At 50.6% G+C, this 21,347-nt stretch overlaps 1 long non-coding RNA gene across 2 annotated transcripts in view; it reads left to right on the forward strand.

Moving 5' to 3' along the window:
* The window catches only part of LOC107078872 (uncharacterized), a 35,250-nt gene extending 14,684 nt beyond the window's left edge, over positions 1-20,566 (forward strand). Inside the window, exons 3-4 of one of the 2 annotated variants that reach the window (XR_011191323.1) lie at positions 19,375-19,535; positions 19,794-20,566. This is a non-coding gene — a long non-coding RNA (uncharacterized lncRNA). Of the gene's footprint in view, positions 1-19,374 lie in introns of both variants that reach the window. The other variant, XR_011191322.1, reaches the window with a different exon arrangement.
* The last annotated feature ends 781 nt before the right edge of the window (positions 20,567-21,347 follow it).

A 21,347-nucleotide genomic window follows, 5' to 3' on the forward strand; every position in this document is an offset into this window, starting at 1 on the left:
TTCGACTAATTGCACGTATCGCCAATCTAATGCGAATTAGGTGGTGATCGATAATTGTCCCCCCCCCCCGCAACTTTCCAAGGGATTTTCAGTGACCGAGGCTGGATTGCCTGTGTGCAGTAAATCAAAACTACTGTAGCAACAGGGCGCTCGGATAAATCTGCTCGGCTCAAGACACGGCTTCTTCAAAATTTCTGTCACGCGCTCACTGCCCCTGCAGAAAGGACAGCCAAGGTTCTCCGCACATCACTGGCAACAATGCTGATTAAAAAAAAAAAGTGACTATGTGATAAATTTGTGTGCTGTGTGTAATTACCGGCAGTTTTCCAGTAAAACCCCAGTAATAATTAAACCACTAAAGTGAAAGTCTTTAGAGTTCGTACGTGCAAAGCCACCCTTTAAATTATGCCTGCGTGGGAAAGGCTTCATTTGGCATTTGGCTCAGCACTAAGTCTGCATAAGCGTTTTTTCCTTCGGTGAAGAAAAACAGGTTGTTTGATCAAACAGCATGTCGGAAATGTCTTATAAGGTTATAATCCAGCTTATGCACTCATGGCTGTGGCCTCTTTGTTAAAAAAAAGACCAATTTCTCTTTATGCCCAATATTAAGGAGCTCTTTTACTGATGACTGTAATCTAGTTGCAGGATTCAAAATGGTCAAATACCGTACGTACAGCTAGCTTTGTTCCAGTCTGCGCGCTTTAGGCAAAGGCTATATAAAGTTTACCTTTAAATGCGGTGTCACTGAGGCTGTGATAACAGTGTCATTTCTTACACCCAGCGATACAGGGAATCTGTTCATTTGTGCAGCCAGCTGGAGCAGCTCCTCATATTTTCATCATCAGTTCCTTTTGCCTTGTTCTCGAATTACTGAAAATCTGTGATAAAAAAACTGCGCGAGTTGAAGCCGAGGACGTCCATGGCATGGGACAGTTATCTGCTTCAGGTGAGCCAGCGGTGAGGGCTCGACGTGTCAGTCCTGTGTCCGTTATTGGGAATGCACGTGCTTAGGCAGGTGCGTGGAGCTCGGCGTTCAGCCTGTTGCCTTTCTTTTTTTAAATGGATGGGGTTTGCTTGCCGACGCTGAAAGGCGTGACGCGGTAGCGCTGTGATTTACACCCTCCAGTCACGATGTCGCCCGCCCCGAGCCGCTTCCTCCAGCAGCAGGCCGCGCGTTTGACTTGGATGGGCGGGAGACAGATGTCTCTCGCCCTCCCCGGCCGCATCTCAATCTGGAGGGGTGCAGTGTCCCTCGTCACAATTACGCCTGTGGCCGCTGGGAAAGACGGGCCTGCACGTCTTTCAAAACCACGCCAGCGATCCAAAATATCCCTGCTGCCTACCGAGGCCGCCTTTTTTCGAGGGGGGTGGTTCCTAATATTTTGGCCGGTGGGTGCATATGCATTACCGAGCAGCTCCCCCCCCCCTCCCGATGTCATCCCTCCCCCTCTCCCCCTTGATGATAAAAGCCTGTGCTGGAGGAGGATTGGCCATTTCTGAGGCAGAACGGTGCTGTTACACTCCTCTCTTGAACCCTCCGGCTCGTGACGAGCGGGGGTCCCCTCAGTTCGGCTCAGCCCTGTCGGGGGGGGTGCTGCGCCCCCTGCCCGTCCGTCTCGGGTGTGTTGGTGTGCGTGACAGCCGCTCCTGGGGGCGGAAACAGCCCTGAGTGGACCGGGGGGGCCTGCGGGCAGGAGAGACCCCGCTGGGAGGGGGTCCGCGTGTCTCCGTACCCCTTGGCGAGCCGGGTGCCTGGGTCGGGAGCCCGCCTGCTGCAGAGCCTCCCCGCTCGGATGAAGACCTGGGGATGGATCCCGGACGTTCCGGCGCCGGCGGTGCCGCGGGACTCCTCGACTCCGTCTCCGCGCACGGGCCGGGGGGGAATGTCAAAATCGAACGCTGCCGGAGAGCCTCCTTGGGAGTTGAGCAAGCCCTCTGTGTTTAATCTGGGGCGGATCAATATGTCTTTTCCTGCAACGACACGCAGCCCTCGCCCGGAATAACACATCAGTCTGGGCAGAAGCGGGCCGACTGCCAAGTAGGTTTCGAGGGCACAGCAGGCGCAATCTCCCGCCGAGGCACTTCAACGCTTTTCGAAATGATCACCCTGACAAGAGGGATTATGACGTGATCTGAGGGGTTTGTTTCCCCGCCCCCTCCTCCCTCTCTGTCTCTCGGAGGGCGGGGTGTTGAGGCTCTTCCGGTTTTATCCCGAGCCTCCCCGTTCGCCGGATCCGGCCACAGACGGGCGACGTGAGCCTGGCTGTAGGACTGCCGCTGCCAGCCCGGCTCAGGTTACTAGCCTACTGTGACCGGGATTCCCCAAGTGGCGGTGCACGTGTATGCCGGGCATGGTGGAGGGTAGGGAGGAACTGGCCGGGATTTCCTTGGCTGTCAGTGATGCAGATATCCCAGCATGCTCCTGAGCGCTCCCAGGCCTGTGTCGGAGGGGTGTGCCTCTGCTCCCAGCAGACGCTATCCAGTCCTGTCCTGCACCGGGGCCCTGTCCCCCTGGGACGTGTTGAGAGACAAGTAACTGGAAGGCGTGCGTGCCAGAGGGATCCCTTCACATTTCCTCGCCCCGCCCCTCTGCCCAGTGCGTAACGGCTGGCTTTGTCGTTCAAAAAGTAAAAAGCAAGCAACTGGCGATTCGGAACGGGCTGGGTAGAAAGACAATAACCGCCGCTTCTAGATTTTACATAAAAATCAACCTTTGTCTCTCGGCACTCTGTCAGACCAGCAGGAGTGAGGTTGCCCTGGTGAGTTTTGTAACGGCTTGCTGAGGAAGAGCCGCCCCCCCCACCGTCGAGGTCAAGGGTCGAAGTGCGCCCCTGCGTTCCCACGCTGGCGCCCCCGCATCCGTCGGCCGTGCCCGAGCTCCCCACGGCCGCCAGCGTTCCTCCTTGTCTTGTGAAAGCTCAGACCCAGGCTCCTCTCCTCCCGCTCCCTCCCCTTCTGCGCGCAGCGTCGATGTCCTGGGCGAGCAGCTCCTGAAACCGATCAGTTTTGAATGCCGTCAGCTGGGCTGATTTGTACCTGCAGTATAGGGTCATTTGTTCATGCGGGACACGCTCGTGTCAGGCCAGACACCTGCAGTGCACCCCAGGGCTGTCCCGCTGATTGATAGCCTAATTAATACCGCCCCAGATTCAACAGATTTCTAACTGATGGGGTTGGAGCATAATTTCAATGTAGGGGGGGGCGGGAATTAAAAATTTAAATTTCCGACAGCTAGTGGTAAATGACCCCTTGCCGAACATCCTTTGAAAGTGAATGAAGGCATCAGTTTGCACCACCCTCTTGACACAAGCTAGAATGCATTGCATGCGCTGTGGTTTAAGAGCAAATGAAAACATGAAAAACCATGCGCAGCCTTGCACATGAGAGACGGTCCATTGGGTGGCCCAGCAGCTCCTCTGGGGTACGGAGGAGTGGTTCGTGTCTCTGGCCCTGTGAGAGGTAGGCTGTGGGTTCTAATTCAAGGTGGGACGCTGCCGTTGACCCCTTGAGCATCTGTGCTGGGATTGCGCCGGTAGGATATCCAGTTGTTTAAATGCTTAGAAAGGCAGGTTGCTCTGGAGAAATGTCTTTGCTGTGGTTATTGTAATACCCTGTCCCGTCTGCGGGTGGCGGCAGCGAGGCAGGTGCCGGTGCACGTATTCCTTTCACCTGGACCTGGCCTGCAGGCGGTTGGATAACGGGGTGAGGGGCCCCAGCCCAGCCGCCTGCGGTTCGTGGGGCATGATCCTCAGGTGGGGCGACTCGGTACAGCCGGTCAGACTAGGAGGAAAGCAGGGCCGCAGCCCCAAGTACCACGCCCTTGGCGTTTTCAATCCAAGTCCGTGTCCATGGAGACAGGACAGGACCGTCAGCTCTGCGCAGGAGTCCAGTAGGTGAAGCTTCTTGAAGAGCCCCAGTGAACCAGCTGCCTGCCCCTTACCACCTCCTCCTCCTCCTCCTCCTCCTCCTCTGCTGCACGTGGCCTGGCAGAAGCCCCCGACACAGAGCCAGCCGGTACAGAGATATCCAAAGCCCCCCCTTAAAAAAAACAAACATCAGTTCCCGAAATCCCGAGGGCATCCGCAGGAAGCGGCGCTCGAGTCGGCGAGACCGGCGTGCGGCCGTTCGCCGGGCTCCTCTCATTATTGCGAAAATCCGTGGCGCTGTTCCGCGCGCCGCTGTCTTGGTGATGGATTCTTATCGCCCTGACGACTTTAATAGGCTTTGCCGCTGATCGCTGAGGAAAGAACGGCTTTTTACTGCTGTTGTCGTTAATGACTATGTAGATTTACCCAAAGGAATTCTGGCGAGCATCTTAGCTCTTGCGGTCTTTTGTACACAAACATTCATCACCGTTCTGAGTCCTCGCCGTGTGTCTTTTGCCAATTCAATTATCATCTTTGATTTTTCACCTTTTTTTTTAATAGCAGAGGGATTAGAGTGACGCACTGAAGTGGCAAGAATGCTTTTAAGCCCTTCGTGCCTAGTCCAAAAAAGTTAAAGCTCATAATGAATTTTGATATTCTTCCCAGAATTCCCACCTAGGATGCGGTGAGTCTTCCAGGCAGTTTTGGACTAAACAAAACAAAACCAAAAAAAAACAGAACAGATGCCATTTTCAGTCATAACCCACAGCAGTCAAGCAAACCTCTACTGCATTACTGAGTATTGTGTGATGTCTGCAGAGGCTATTGACAACTTTCATAAACTGGATAAGCAAGAGATCGTTTGCAATTAAACCAGGAGACACTGTTGCTCCAGGACAAGGGACGTGTGAGAAATGAATGTTCTTTCTGGTCTTGCGCTTGTGATGGATATTATGAGAGTCCTGTTACATGAGTATAAAGACCCCCTGAGGCACCCTGGGAACATGACCTTACCCCACCACCTCCTCTGAGCTTCTGCTGTGTAAAGCTTTGGCTTGATCGTCTGTGTGAGGCCCTGCCCAGCTCTGTGCGTAAATCTGCTCCGTTTTCCTCTGTGTGTCGTGGCTGTTTGTCTCAAAATGGCAGGGCTCAGGAAGAGACACCAGCTTGCAGAGCAACCCGGTGAAGCGTGGCCGCGGCCTGGGGGGCTTTGAAAAGCTCCAACTTCTGCGCACAGGAGAGAAAGAGCAGATGAAACGCCACCCCTGCATGCTAATTCACACAAGCCCCCAAGATGCTCTCTGTAGATGAAGTTGGCGTGACCAGAAACGCATTTATTTTAGCTTAAGGAGGGGTTGGGAGAGCAAAGTAATGAGAGAGATCATTGTGTTGCACTCTGTGGATCTGTATTTTGATGGCCATGTAATGTACAGTATATCCTTTTCCGTTAAAAAACAAATGAGATATTTTGAGGCACAACGCCACCCATATTTACGTGAAAAATGTCAAATTTCGCTATATATACAGTATTACACATCATGCATTAGAAAATAATAATAAATTACCCACCCTCTCTTAACAAGAAAAAAAACTGAACATGTGTAGTCTATTGAGGAGAGGAATCGTTTTACTCCCCTTCCATGATTAGCGTCAGTCTTGGCGAGAGATTGACACCATTTGCTGAGGAGGTGCTAGGTGGAGGTGACAGGTTTTGGTTGGTTAATTGAGTTGAAAAAAGCTTCCAATTTCAGTTGTGGTCTGGAAGTTTGCTGCTTGCAAATAAATAGGTCTCTGAAAGCTGGGAAGTGAGAGCAATATGGCTGAACGTCCGGATCAGATGATGAGATAACCGTGATCAAGTTGTCGAGATGAGATCTTAAATCGGAGAGCTTGATTTCGCAAATTGGTGGCCCTTCTTAGAACTAACCATCTTAGCAAGGTCACATGGGTGAGAGAAGACTAACCCCCTGTGTGGTGTTACACTTCCTGTTTGTCTTGGCAGTGGGGTCAAAGGTCACAGCAAAGGGGGCAGGCCAAGCGGATTGAACAGCTCTTGACGATGGAGTGAGTTGACACTCCCGTTTTTCTAAAAGGCCCATCGGGATGTCAACTATCGTGGATAAAGGTATGTTGACTGAACATCTGCAGCGGCGCTAGGAGAACCTTGTGTTTTGTTTGTTTGTTTGGGTCCCTGGTATTTGCTCTTAAAGACCTTTAAGGAAAAAGTGCCCTCGACAAACTCCCAGCAGTGCTTTCCTGAGTGTGACGTTGGTGCCACAGACTGAGGGGTTGCTGTGATCCCGGCGTACTTGAAAAACGGGTCCCGCGATGTTGCTGGAAAATAGATGTTGGTCTCGCTCCCTTTCTTCTTCCAGTCATGTTTTATTAATTTTAAGCACTTAAACTAAATTAATGAAGAAAGCCCAGAGCGTAGCAGAGAGCCATATGCCGGCCTGCTGCCCATCACACACACACACATTAAAATGCACGCACTGAACAGACAGCCCCAAAGAAATAACATCCAGTCATGTTTAATAAATCAAGAGCTACTCCTGACTGAAGTCAGCAGTTTTATTTTTCGAGCAGAGCGGGGAAAAAAATCAATACATATTTTATATGGATTAAAAAACAAGTGCTGGGTGAGAGAGGCGGTTCGTTTGCAGGCTTTGGCAGACATTTGCCGCTCCTGGTCAATACGATTAAAGTTGTAAAGTTAAAGACCCCTCAGCGCAGTTTATATCTTAATGGGACTCCCACGGTATGCTGTCAATGTGTGAGAGCCTAATTTGTAACTCATTTTTTTGAAAGAACGGGGATGTTTTAATTATGCGTGTAATATTTGTTTCCGCATTAATCCACTACATCAATTTATTGTTTGAGGAACTAGCTAACAGCTAATCCCGTTAGATCTGTACATTGCAGCACAGAATGTGACCTTTCTGTTTGACGGATGTGGAAGATGTTAATGATGAGGCTCTCCTGATAACGAGTCAATTAGGTTTGATTGGTATACGGGACAGATTAGCTTCTACAGCACTTAACATTGGCTGCTCTGTCTCGTTTACCTAGAGCTGTTGGGCTAAGAGACAAGCTTGACCTCTCCTTACCCTTACTAATCCACAGGAAGATCAGAGCTGTTAGAATAGCTGAAAAAAATGTGGAGGCTTTGGGTCAATTGTTGATCCACTTCACATACATATCGCAACCCTGGATTGTCCTAAATGTCTGGATTTCTGCACAGTAGTGTGCATGAGCACATGTCATTCCTGAGAGAAATATTTACAGGCAAGAAGGCAGATAGTAAGGTGGCATTTGAGGTGCTTCTATTAAAGGTTTTGCTATAAAATGTAACAAGTTCAGAGTTTGTAGATACAGTATGTAACAGTAGCTTGGATGACTTGGATGCCCGTAACTTAGTCCTGTTAGTTCACTATAAGGCTCTCTGTATAAGTGATCATGTGTTTTTTTTCCTCTGAGGTTCTGTAATAAGCGAGTGTTTGTAATGTGAGCAAACTGTCCAGCAAGCCTCTTGTAAAAGCGCCGTCCGCGAACTGCACCGCCGACTGTGGGCTGGCCGTCTTGGCACAGAGGCTGCTCTGTATCGTAAACAGGCCCGTCTAAAGGCCGTTGCATGATGTGAAGCTTATGCCCCGTCAAGAACCTCAGGGGCCGGGGATCTCTGTACACCAGTTCAGCTCCAGTGGGTACCTGCCTTCGTGCTGCAGTGTAGTTACGGTTTGAACTGTCTGAGAAGAAGCCACTTCATTGCTGCAGCATTGTGAGCAGCTGAGGCCTGGTCAGCAGGATCTCTATCTCAACTCTACTGCTGGCGGGGAGGGGCAGTGAGAACCCAGGACCTGTACAGCGCTGTGAGTGGAGTGTCCAGAAAGGCGCTGGAGAAGTGTCAGGGATTTTCATTTTTAATAATTATTATCATGGCACAAGTTCCAGTCTTCCGGGTGGGAGTCTGTGTCGGGCCCTGCATGGTCCAAGAGGTGTTTGTGCCTGCTCGGTTGGGCGTTTGTATTGGTGCTTGCGGCCGGGATGCGTTCTCCTTTACACAGGGCTGCTCGATGTGATGTGACAGGGTCTCTTCGTGTCCCTCAGCATGAATTTGCTGGAAGGGAAGGACACACAACTGCCTTGCCGGAAAACGCAAACAGTTCTACAATAATTAATTTAATGACAATAATTATACGATAAATAATTAATGAGAATAGTTTTTTTCCTCCCCCCACCCCTAAGGAGCTGCTGGTGTTGCCTTTTAAGTGATGATTAAGCCGGAAGCTGTGAAGTCAGGTCACAGATATTATGCCGTGCCTGTGCTGGAGACGGTGACCTCTGACCTCCGGACAGAGCCCATTGCTCAGCTGACAGAAGATCCCTTCTGACCAAGAAGGTGAGGTCACGGCCAGTTCTGTCCCAGTCAGTTTGAGCCTGGCTGGGCTGCAGGTGTAGAGGGGGAAGGGCTGAAGCTCAGATCTCGCGCCCTGAATAGATATTGCCTTTTGATCATCCACAGGGGGAGCTCAAGTGCTGTGTAGAGACTGTTAAAGCTTGAGGGGTGAAGCTAGTTTCACACCCACAAGCGTCTCTGAGCAGGTTAATGTGAAATCTGTTCCCTTTCAAGTACATCAAACCATTGCTTCTGGTTACAGGCTGCTTGGCAGGTGCATCCTTTTTAAGATCCTTCCTTTCCTTCACTGGAACAGAGCCCTGCAGGCCAACCACAGGAACAAGTGCACAAGCGCACAAGTGTGATATGATGAAGTAGATATTCACAGAGGCAGGGATCCTAATGTGTGAATATTCCAGGCCCTGGTGAATCATTAACCTTTTCTCAGACTTGTCTATGGGTTAAACATTTGCATTTCTAACCACTGATGACTGCTATGACGTAACTGCGGAGCAGTTTGTCTTCTGCAGTTGATGTAATGACAAATCTATTTTTAACTGGAAGGTGAAGCAATTATAATAACTCCTGATGCTTATATAACGCCTTTCTGGACACCCCACGCACAGCGCTGTACAGGTGGCGGGGATCCCCACACACCCCACACACATGAAGCCAGTTTAGAGATGGGGATTAGGAGGCCATGATGGGTAAAGGCAAAAGGGACGAAAACATCTCTCTTTGATCAGGGGCTTCTGAGAGCAGTAGATTTCCATGCGCTGAGATGAAGATGTGCAACAAATGAAAAATGTGGAAACAGGACAATTTGGTAGTCATTATATTATTCGTGTTTCGTCTCTGTCTTGCAGGTTGTTGTGAAACCAGCCATTTCCCCAGGGCGTTTTATCATGTTTCGTGCAGAGGCAGCATCTCTGTTGGTCTGCAAACACACTGCAGTAACTGTAACTTGAAGATGAAGCAGCCATCCAATAGAAAATCATACAGAAGTTTAACATTTTTACACAAATCTTGTAATATTTCCTTGTCGGCTCAAATGCAAACAAAAGTGGGTTTTGTGACCTCGTTTACAATTTGAGGGCATTTACATCTGCACCGTTTACAGAGCACCTGAAAGTAACTCCACAGATCTTACCCACAGTTAAGCGCCTGAGCTCTGAACTCCCAGCTCACACCCCGAGCTGCCCTGAATCTCTCTCACGCTCGCTCCCTCGTGTCAGCTGCAGCAGACCTTACTTGTTTTGAGCTGGCAGTCCTCTCTTGCTCTCAGCCTGCTTGACTGCGGTTCCTCAGAATTAAGTGCACATTTGCAAGTTTATAAGCTGCGGCAGCGTCTTTGGGCCGCCAGTGGCTCCGAACAGGATTACCGAATGTGTGTGTGCACCAGGGCCTGTCCCCAGTACTGTGTTTGTCTCTGCCCTTCTGTCTTCCTTTCTCTCTCCACGTGTCTGCCAGTGTGTCTCTTTCTCTGCCCGTCTCTCTCAAACCCGTCTCTCTCAAACCCGTCTCTCTCAAACCCGTCTCTCTCAAACCCGTCTCTCTCTCTACCTGACTTTCTCTCCACGTGTCTACCAGTGTGTCTCTTTCTCTGCCCGTCTCTCTCAAACCCGTCTCACTCTCTACCTGTCTTTCTCTCTACCTGACTTTCTCTCCATGTGTCTACCAGTGTGTCTCTTTCTCTGCCCGTCTCTCTCAAACCCGTCTCACTCTCTACCTGTCTTTCTCTCTACCTGACTTCCTCTCCATGTGTCTACCAGTGTGTCTCTTTCTCTGCCCGTCTCTCTCAAACCCGTCTCACTCTCTACCTGTCTTTCTCTCTACCTGACTTCCTCTCCGTCTCTCTCTCTCTCTCTCTGCTCGGTCCTGGGCACGTGGTTTGTAGGGCACGTGCTCTGAGTGCCAGCCGGAGCGGAAGACGGCAGTCGTGATCTCGGCTGCGCCCCTGAGCTCCGGGATGAGACGCCGTGCAGGGGGAAGGGGGGGGGGGGACGTCTCGTGGATCCCTCATCAGCCCAAGACTTGAGAAGAGGACTGGGGTCCCAGGAATGGGAGCCCCAGTGTTGTGTGATTTGTGAGCAGGTGCTTTCTCACTGCGCTCAGTAGAGGTTTTGCAGTCCCTGTGTGAGAACCCTCCATCTCTGCGCCTGTCGTGGGCACCAGGCCAGCTAATGTGGATGCAAAAGCATGAACTTAAAAAGCAGAATCTGAAAAACGAAGAACTTGGGTGTTTATACTGACATTATTTGCAACACGGGGAAGTACTTGAAAAGGAAAACAACGTTAGGATATAGTTAATAGCATAGAATGTCCTTCCTTCTAAAATGTCCTTCGGAGCAGCAGGCAGCTGGGCTCCTGCTTGAATTCCAGTCCGTTGCACTGAGACGGGTGTTTGAAGAGGTTTCCCGCCCTAACGAATGTGGATCAGGAGAGAGTTCTGTGTTGGGGCAAGCCAGAGTGCACACAACCCCTAGGCTCGAGGCCTGGACGTGCTGGTGTAGTCGCTTATTCCAGTGTGATGGCTGAACCCCCCTGAACACCCCCCAAAACAGCTCAGGTTCATCAGCCCAGAGATCAGTGGCATCTTATCAGCTCAAAAACCCAAACGTTTCTCCCGGGAAATGCCAAACCAGCGCGCATTTCTGCGTTCAGTTCACATCGGTGTTAACGGCCACTAGTCCTGTCTCGGCTTGACTCTCTCTTTGCTAGACGGCTGTGGAAGACCAGAAACGCGAACTGGAGGATCTCCGGGGACAGTCCTGACGGGGACTGAGGTTCGCCGTAGCTTCAGAGGAAGAAAGATTCCTTCGGCTGCGAAGCAACAGCAAGGGGAAATAACGCCGCGTTGAGAGTCTTTTCGGGAAAACACCGGCGTGTCAGAATTTTTTTTTTTAAATGACCCACTTTCTTTCTATTCGGCTGGAGCGTTTCAGTGCTGTTCGGTTGAAAACGAAAGCACGTTTCAAAGCTCGCATCCTGTCTGGACAGCTCGGGGGATATGGAGCCGGAGTGCAAGCCTAGCTAGTGGTCTTCCTGATAGGATGGGCCGTTTTGTGGCCCCTGTGTCGGAGCCCCGATCCTCACCTGTGGCCCTAGTTTTGAAGCCCTGATCCTCGCCTGTGGCCCTGGTTTTGAAGCCCCGATCCTCGCCTGTGGCCCCGGTGTCGGGGCCCCAATCCTCACCTGTGGCCCTGGTTTTGAAGCCCCGATCCTCGCCTGTGGCCCCGGTGTCAGATCCCCGATCCTCACCTGTGGCCCCGGCCTGAAGCCCTTCCAGAACACATTCCTGTCCATTACGATGGAGAGCAGGAGCCCTCCGTCACAGTAGTGCCGAATGTTCCCTGTTGCCTCAGTATGGATCACCCGGGAAACCTGAAGAGGATCAAAGCGCTGTCGACCGGGACCGTTATCGCATTCCCCTGCGAGAACCGCTGACCTTATAGTCGGATACCGGATTCTTTCCTGCGGAACGCAAAAGGGAAAAGAGCCCTGCCTAGAAAATGAAGAAAGAGGCGGAAAGTCACATTTTTCTCTCTGGTTGTCGGTGGTGACCTTTACAAGGCCCTGGCGGCGTGGGGGCGTTGCTCTTTCTCGACAGCCGCGTGCTCACCTTGCACGCAGCGGAAAGGGGGTTTCGTTTAGCGGGAGGAAGGTGGCGGCTCGGCTCTCTCCCCCCTCCCCCCCCGTCCCCCCCCTCCTCGCTGACATCAGACAGCCCGAGTCAGAAACTTATCTTCAAGATCTGCAAAACTGCCGGAAAGTGAGGTGAGATCGTATTGGTGGGGGGGGGGGGGGGGTTGATTTGATTCTGGACTTCTAATCTCCTGCGATCATCTGCTGTTTGCCTTCTTTTGGACTGGATGCGCTTATCGTGAGAGATTGTCTACACCGAGGTGACATGCGTGACTCATTCTCGCAACGCTTCTCTCCGAACGTCTGTGCACAGACGCATGTTGGGCCAGCCCAGAATCCACCGATGCGGATCTGGTGTTAAACTGCAGCGCAGAAAACGGCATCACGGCTCTTTGCAGACGTTCCAAACTGTCCGTGTCGCCCTGGGCTGTAATCATTTTTCTCAGGTCCTTCTCTTAATTGCGTAGGTTAATGGGCCTCAGCCCCTGGCAGAGGGGAAAAGCTCGTTAATGCTTGGCTGCTCATTTGCTTCCTCCTGTCGTATAAATTAAAAGTTTTTTTTAATTGAAAAATTGATCCGTGCGGAAAGAGAGACTTGTTGACTGAAGATGCTTGATTTACGAGTTAAAGTAATGCAGTGTAATCACCACCCCAGTCTCAGAATGTCCTCGTTAAAGTAGAATCATGGTCATTGGCTCAAATGTATTTTTGTTTTTTAAAGTTACAAGGCTGACGGCGCCATGAATGTGCTGTGGTTAAGAACATTCATGACTTAATTAGCAAGACATAAGAGAGTCATTGTGCGTGTTTCCCCTCCAGTGAAGTGTGATCCTTATTTAGTGGGGAGTTTTCCAGGTCTCGTTAAGTCAGAAACCAGTTAAGGCTTAATTAGACCCATTTCATCCTTTAAAAAGACTTACAAAAGCTGGTGGACTGCTGACTCTCATGACTTGGAGAGTCCAGGTGAAGGTCAATGAGACTGTTCTAACAGTCACAGGTAACCAGTACGGGGAGGCAGACACAGGAGTAATGCGACCATATGTGTCAGTTGTAATTAAATTCTTAATTTTGCCTGTATTGCATGCCAAGTGTGTTAGCGGAATTACCAGCAAGCAAGTCATTACAGAGGTGCATTCCAGATCAACAGGATTTATCAGCTTGCCCACGTAGGTCACGTACTGTAGATCTGAAATGAGCAATTTTAGGTAAAGGAAGTATTATCTGTTTTTTTTTTTACTGGGGTCTTTAAAGTTCAGCAAGCACTGTGAGAATCTTTTGCTTGTGACCTGTAATTAAAAAAAAAACAGGTCAGTTCTTAGTCTTAAATGTTAAGCTTACTGTCGTACTGTAGTTCTTAACATCGGCACAACAGGGGCAGTAGATGATACAAAAAATCAGGTCAATCTGGTCTTTTTTGGGGTGTAGATTTCGACATCGTGGGGCTTTTGCATCTAGAGGCATCTAGACCTGCAGAGCACACTGCCTTTGCAGCAGCAGAGAAACTTGAAATATAACCGCATCTGCACTGGTGACTTCCTCCACGGGTGTGTCCAGTGTGCAGCAAAGCTCTTCCGTGCTCCTGTGGGGCTCGTGGGTGAGTCCACATGACATTCAGGATCCGCTCGGGGGCAGTGGCAGCTAGGGGTGGTCACACCATTTATTACAAGACAGATGGGGCGATTTGCAAACAGACATCTCAGATGCTGGCAAGCTCATTGCAAGGTTGTATATACAAAGTTATATACTGTATATACTGTACAACAAATAAAGGCTGGTTGGAGCACCACCAAAGTTCTCTTGCATGTCTGGTAAAATCTCAGTGCTTTCAGGTTTGGTTTTATTGACCCTAATCAACTGCAAAACCCCTTAATCAAAATGGATTATGGACAAGAGGAGGGACGTGTGGCCGCCTAGCTCATTTATCAGCTAGTGTCTAGTTGATATAAGGATGTCATCCAGGCCAGGGTATCGGCTTCAACAGCATGGCCGGGCAGCTTGTTCCACACCCCCACCACTCTTTGTGTCATGAAGTGTCTCCTGCCCCGACTGCAGGATTTCATCCAGGTGTTACTTGAGAGAGGCCAGGGTGCCGCCTTCAACAGCACGGCTGGGCAGCTTGTTCCGGTCTCTCGTCTCCCACCTCCCCGCGTGTGAAGGAAGTGCCCCCTGTTCTTGGTCCCGGATGAACACGCCCTGAGGTTGCACTTGTGTCCTCTCGTCGGTGTTTCCGTGCCGATCCCAGAAAATCCCACGCTGGGGTTGATTTTGCAGCCATGTCCTTGAGGATTTTGAATACTCCTCACGGTATTCCCTGTAAAGTTCCAGAATAAAAATATTCTGTTCCGTGTCATTAGTTCAGGTTCGATCACTGGCTTGTACGGCTTCCTTTGCGGCAGTATATGACTGACAGCATCTCTTTCCCTAAAAATATACTGCCGTGCTTTACCCCACCTTAGATGCTACAAGTGATATTTTAAGTAATACACCTTCCTGCTCTTATTTCCTGGCCACAGGTTTTCAGGCCGCAGCTGAAAGAGCAATCTGGAGAGCCTCCTCCTCGGCGTGCTGTTCGCAGCCGCGGGTGCCTTGCTCAGCAGAAACGGTCCCTCGGGTGGTGCAACAGTGTCAGGCGGACAGCTCGGTGGGTCTGAAGGCGAGGGGGGGAGCCTTCGGTCAGGAAAGGGCCAGTGTCCTGGCAGTTGCAGTGGCCCACGTTGACGTTTGCCCGAAGCTCAGTTGGATGTCCGCCCTGCGGAAGGGGCGCAGGTGTTCTCGCTACCTTCCACACCGGGTTCCCACGCCAGCCATTCCCTGCCTGTCGCCGCCGTGCAATACAGCGCTCCTGCTGGCGTTGTGGAAGGTTTTCCCCGAACGCACTTGTATGTCATTCCCGATAAGAGCTGCAGTCAGCCGCGTTGCTCCAGGAAGACGTCAGGGGAACACCTCTCCGGGCTTGAGGTTCCGTTCTGCTCCGTGACCGGCTGCGTCTCGGCAGCGGGGTGCCAGAACCTCGTTTGTCGCTGTATTTGTAGATCCTGTATGTCCAGGACAGACGGGCGATCGCGTGGTAACTGTAACTGGTGGCCATTTCTATCTGAAATGGTCTTCTCCGCACCGGTCATCAGGCAGGGTGGGAGTGGGGGGGATATAAACTGGTGTTGCTCAAAGTTGATGGGCTGCTTCAGAGCTTCGGCTTGTTAGTCTTGCGCAACGTGCTCAATCCATCCCCTTTTTTTGTTCCTCTTTTAATTTTAGGAAGTCAGATTTTTTTCCCTTTTCTGAAGATCCTTTTTTTTTCTGCACTGAATTTAGCTTTCTGGTTTTAGAAGCCGACACGCTTCCTCCAGAAACCCTTCCATCCTTTGAAGAATCCTTCTCAGAAGCTGTCCGTGCCTCGGCGCGTCTCTAACTGCAGCTGGAAACCTAAAAGGAAGCAGGAAAAGAGTCCCTTAGTACTACAGACAGGCTCCGAAATTACTGTGAAGCGTCGTTGTGAACACAGTGTGAGGGTGTGTCAGTCTGATCTATACAGAAAGGCATTAAAAATGCGCAAAACATGACCAGTGGAGCCAATAGCATTTCTAGAAGTCTAGAAGGACCCATCCCTGCTGTGCCTGTTTCTGGTCCATGTGGGTTATACTCAACCAGCCAGTTGCTGTGTTGTGCTGTTGCAGATTTGAAGCCTGCAACGTTTGCTGTTTTTTTTTCTCACGGTTATACCTGCAAATACACAACAGAAAAGTTGTTGTGTATTTGCAATACACTTGACTTGAATTTGCCATTGCCTACCCACCTCTGTGACTGTGAGCTCCAGTAACGACCAGGCGCCTGCAGTTCCCAAGGCCAGTCTTCGCCCCCCCCCTCTCACCCGTAGCCGCTTCAGGCCCGGGCTGGGGGCTGTGGGTTTCCCGTTCGAGGCGCGAGGCCCGACGGCTCTCGCCGCAAAGAAGGATGTTCCGGTTGCCATGGCTGCAGCGCTGCGTGTGTGTGTGTATGGGTGGGGGGGATCTGTGCTTTTAACACTGGGACAAGACGGCAGCAGACCTATATCGTACGTGCATCACCTGGGAAAGGGTTGGGACATGCAAAGAGAACTGTGTTTGTACTGTGTTGCGTGGGCAGGCAGTCTGCTGGCCTCGCCCTGAGGAAAATGTGTAGCATCAGTGCATCATGGGAACCATCTCGGGGTTTGGTTAGGTTGACGGAGGTCTTTCTCTTTCTTTTCACTCAAGCCTGCCTTTGAGTCCCGTTTTAAGAACCTGAACGTCACAACTCATTTATGCAGCAATAATTTAGCTTGCAGAAATAGAGAACATTGTCGTGTTGTGGACGTTTGTGTGTTTTCTGTTATTTTTCATGAGAGAGGGGTGAAAGAGAAAATAGTTTTGGTTTACCCCCATCAGTATGCACTTGTTCGGAATCTACTGACAAAGAGGGGCGTTCTGTTGTTTTGGGTCATTTTTGGGGTAATCGCACAGTTTACGCCCCATTGGCAAATGCAGAGGAAGGCCCTGAGTCTCTGAGTAACACTGGGATCTGCGAGATCTGTGCGCTGTGCCTGTGTGCTCTTAAAAAGCAAGGATTTCCCAATAAGTCCAATAATTTGCTGGATGCAGAGATGGCTTATCGCCGTCTTCACACGTCGTCCAAAAGGAGCGCAGAGGGATGACTCCAGCTCACCTACTTGTGAGAAAAAGTAGCGGGTTGAGAAATGAAACCCTCTCTTGGTGACAGCCAGTAATTTCTCGAGTGGCGCGGGAGCTCTGTGGACTGCCCTGAGCCTCGTGGCGACCTGCAGTCTGCTGCACCCTCGTGAATTTGCATTTTCTGAAACGTTTTTTTTTCTAGAAACGCGCTTCAGCTTTTCTTTCTGAGAGAGAGAGAGAAAGAGACGACTTGCTCAGACGTCAGACTTGCTCAGTCTGGCCAGGTTTCCAACACGGTTACCTATCTGATTGGCACCTGTCCCAAAGGCTTACCTTCCCCGAAGCCCCCGCGGCTTCTCGGAAATTTCACACGTCTTCGGACGTCGAGTATCGGCACTGTGTCTCTGCAGTCGGTAAGTTCAGCAGCGCATCTTGCCTCCCGCTTGCCAGGACGAGTGCTTGAAGGTATTTCTGAACAACCCAGTCATCCTTGGTTCTTCTCTCATTCTGCAGTGTTTGTCCCGTGGTTACAGTTAGAGACAATGGATAGTTTGGCCCAGTCAAAACCATTCACTGTGCTGAATAGAACAATGGCTATAATCGGATATTTCAGATATTATTACTATTATTATTAGGGGTGTAACCCCAGTGTCCTGGCCAAATGTCCCCCTGGCCTTTACCCATCATGGCCTCCTAATAACCCCCCTCTCTGAACTGGCTTCATCCCTCTGCTCTCCTCCCCACTGAGAGCTGGTGTGTGGGGAGCGGACTGGAGCATCATCCAGGTGGGGCTGCACATGGGTGGGGGTGGAGGGGATCCCCGTGACCTGTCCAGCGCTGTGAGTGGGGTGTCCAGAAAAGCGCTGGAGAAGTGTCAGGGCTATCCAGATTGAGTAGCAGGGTTTCCTCGCAGTCTTCCTCGTGTGCCCCGGGCAGCTGCTGAGGCGCCGGACCTGTAGTGTTCCTTTACCTGTCAGCAGGGCCTGTGGCTCCTGTCACAGGCTGGACCCCGAGCTGGGGCCCCACTGAGCACCCCTCTCAAGGCGGAGAGGCTGTGCTTCTGCGTAGCGCAGAGTTTAGCGGACGGGACACCTGACTCAGGAGCCCGAGGAGCGTCCTCAGGGCTGCGCCTGATCTCCTGATCTCCTGATCTCCGACACGCTGGAGTTGTTTCTCGTACCCTGACCCACGTGCTCCCGGTCTCTCTCGCTGCGGCGCACGCGCACGGGCGGCAACTGGGTCGCAGGAGATCTCGGGCGCGATAAGCGGAGCTCCGCGAGGTGTGGAGGGAGGGGGAGAGACAAACCACAGCCGCCTGCAGCACTGCTGCTTTCTGCACCAGCTGCTTCTCGGCTTCCTGTAAACCAGATGCCCCGCTCGAAAATCGCGCTTGAGAAACTTCAGTTTCTGGCTCCCCAGCTGTTCGGTCTTGCGAAACGGTTTGCAGAGCCTCTCGGCAGCCTTCAGCATAGTTTAGCGGCGGGGACTTGCAGCAGAGTATTGTTTTTAGTTGATTTTTATTTTCTGCACCACACTAAATTCTGCCTTGGGTGAGACAGCATGTTTTGACGAGTGGCTCTCGGCTCCGGGCCTGGGGGAATGATGTGCAGTCCAGGTTTTCACTCCAACAGAATCAGCACCTGCTCATCTGACTTAAAATCTTTCACTGCATGTACTTCCCAAAACTGCACTGGAGCTGTACCTCTTGTACTGAGACTACCAAAAAAGATGACAAAAGATAGTTTGAATTGCTCATAAAGCATTTCAGTTTCTGGAAAGTTAACATCCTATTTCACAGCAGTCAGAACCATTCTATGTATTATGAATTGCAGCTCTTGGACAGGTGATCTACAAGGAAGGAAAAAAATAACTGCAGACATGACATGAACTTTGCAAGTCTTCATTGCACGCTTACTAAAAAATAGGGGTATTGAAAAAATGATTGGACTGTCCAACATATGATGTTTGTGTTGATCACCTACTCCACACACTGTTCACACTGACACCTGCAGATCTACAGTACTGACCACCTCCTGCACACTCCTGTTCACACTGACACCTGGAGATCTACAGTCCACTGGTCACCTCCTGCACACTCCTGTTCACACTGACACCTGGAGATCTACAGTACTGACCACCTCCTGCACACTCCTGTTCACACTGACACCTGGAGATCTACAGTACTGACCACCTCCTGCACACTCCTGCTCACACTGACACCTGGAGATCTACAGTCCACTGGTCACCTCCTGCACACTCCTGCTCACACTGACACCTGGAGATCTACAGTCCACTGGTCACCTCCTGCACGCTCCTGTTCACACTGACACCTGGAGATCTACAGTCTACTGGTCACCTCCTGCACACTCCTGTTCACACTGACACCTGGAGATCTACAATCCACTGGTCACCTCCTGCACACTCCTGTTCACACTGACACCTGGAGATCTACAGTCTACTGATCACCTCCTGCACACTCCTGTTCACACTGACACCTGGAGATCTACAGTCCACTGGTCACCTCCTGCACGCTCCTGTTCACACTGACACCTGGAGATCTAGTCCACTGGTCACCTCCTGCACACTCCTGTTCACACTGACACCTGGAGATCTACAGCCTACTGGTCACCTCCTCCACACTCCTGTTCACACTGACACCTGGAGATCTACAGTCTACTGGTCACCTCCTGCACACTCCTGTTCACACTGACACCTAGAGATCTACAATCCACTGGTCACCTCCTGCACACTCCTGTTCATATTGACACCTGTAGGTTTACAGGTATATAGAGGCTACTGATCACAAGACTTCAACCAGCAGGTGTGCATGAGAACAAGGACTGAAGACATTCAAGTAGGGATCTGGGTCGGCATGCGTTTGCTGCAAAGGAACAGGTGAAGGTTTATTCTGAAAAGAAAAGAGACACATTTCGGCTCTGGAGTCTTCTTCAGGCTCACCTGTAAACCAGGCTCACTGTAAGCGTAAGTGTTGAACAGGTATTGAACCTTTATGCAACTTTTAATTCATCAAAAGTAGTACATTTCACTATACATGTAACATTTTTACACAGAAATATAGACTTTAAAATAAAGCACTCTTAACGATGTACTAATTAACACCAGCTTCAATTATAATCTTCACTTACACAGTCATTTCTGAAAGCTGGCTTTTTTTATGCTGCAGTCTTATGGCAATCGAAATTCATGATGTTCTTTCATGTTCCGTCTCTCGACATGCAGCATCTGGGGGCAAACATCTTAACCCGTCGACTGAGCCAGAAACAGTCGCACTCCTGTTGGCCGGGCAGGGAGATGATGTATCTGAGCTTTTTAAAGATGGCTTCCCATTGGTACTTCCCCGTGTCGCCTGTCGTCGGGAAATACTCGCGACACATCAGGTACTTCAATCGCAGCTGCAAATTTCCTGTGTTCCAAAATTAACCTCAAAACTGTTTTTGTACAAGCCTGTCGCAACTGGCGTAGGTGTCGCATCTTCGTTGAATCCGACGGTCTGAAATGAGGTCTCTGTGTTAGCTGTACCAGGCCTGGGTTTTTTTCACCGTTGGTATATTTTTGGCGATTACTTTCTGAACTTTTCCCTGGCAGCACAGAGCTGTCAGATTGATTTCTAACCCCCCCCCGTGGCAGAGACAGAGGGGCATTTTCTAAAGACCCACCTGAAGGATGTGGACTCTGCAAGTTCCTTTGAGGATTTTGAGTACTGGGGATATGGGGACATTACTTTAAAGCCCTGGTGCTCCTCTCTGGAGATTCCCGACCAACAGTATCTTTTCTAGAACGCATATTTTATTCTGTATTAGTATAACTCCTATAATATAGCCCGATTTCGACAAAATATTCTCCGTGTGCCGAAGAATTCGGTGCGTTTGTGGGCTTTCCTGTCGGCAGCCTTCCCTTCGGCTTACTTCACTTAACGGACATTTCGGACCTGCAGGCTTTATTTTTTTTTTTTTTTCAGGTGGGGAGCTGCGTCAGCATGCGTAGGCTGCAAAGGAACAAGTAATAGGTTTATTCCATGCTGAAAAAAAAGAAGAGAAAACAACGTTTCGGCCGTGGAGCCTTCTTCAGGTGCTCTGAAGAAGGCTCCACGGCCGAAACGTTGTGTTCTCTTTCTTCTTTTTTTTCAGCATGGAATAAACCTATTACTTGTTTATTTTATTTTTTTTTGCTACCAAGTCCTCTTCCGCTAAACACGAGTCGGAACTCCTCCGGCGCGCGGCTCCGGCTGTCCACGCGCCCCTGCGGACGGCAGTGCGTCACCGGGCTGCACCAGTCCGCTCCCCTCGGCTGCGGTTATTGTCGCGTGTGGGGGGGGGGGCGTCGTGCTTCAACTGTAGCGCGTGCGGCCCGGGAACAAAAAAAAACTTGGCGGAGCGGTGGCTCTGTGGCTCATGATCTGCGCCTGTGGCTGGAGGGTTGCCGGTTCAAATCCCGCGGCCGGTAGAGGAATCCTACTCCCTTGGGCCCCTGAGCAAGACCCTTCACCCCAACAGTACAATGGCTGACCCTGCGCTCTGACCCCCAGCTTCTCTCCCTGTCTGTGTGTCTCTGTGTCTCCTTGGAGAAAAGCTGGGGTCTGCGAAAAGACGAATTCCTAATGCAAGAAATTGTATAGGGCTAATAAAGAAACATTATATTATTATTATTACATTATATTATACATTATTATATATAACATTATATACTTTGGTACAGTAGCTACAGTACAGGGGGGCGGGGCGGTGGCTCTGTGGTTCAGGATCTGTGGCTGGGAGGTTGCCGGTTCGTATCCCG

This window comes from Lepisosteus oculatus, chromosome 12 (genome assembly GCF_040954835.1).
Source record: "Lepisosteus oculatus isolate fLepOcu1 chromosome 12, fLepOcu1.hap2, whole genome shotgun sequence".
Taxonomy (NCBI): Eukaryota; Metazoa; Chordata; class Actinopteri; order Semionotiformes; family Lepisosteidae; genus Lepisosteus; species Lepisosteus oculatus.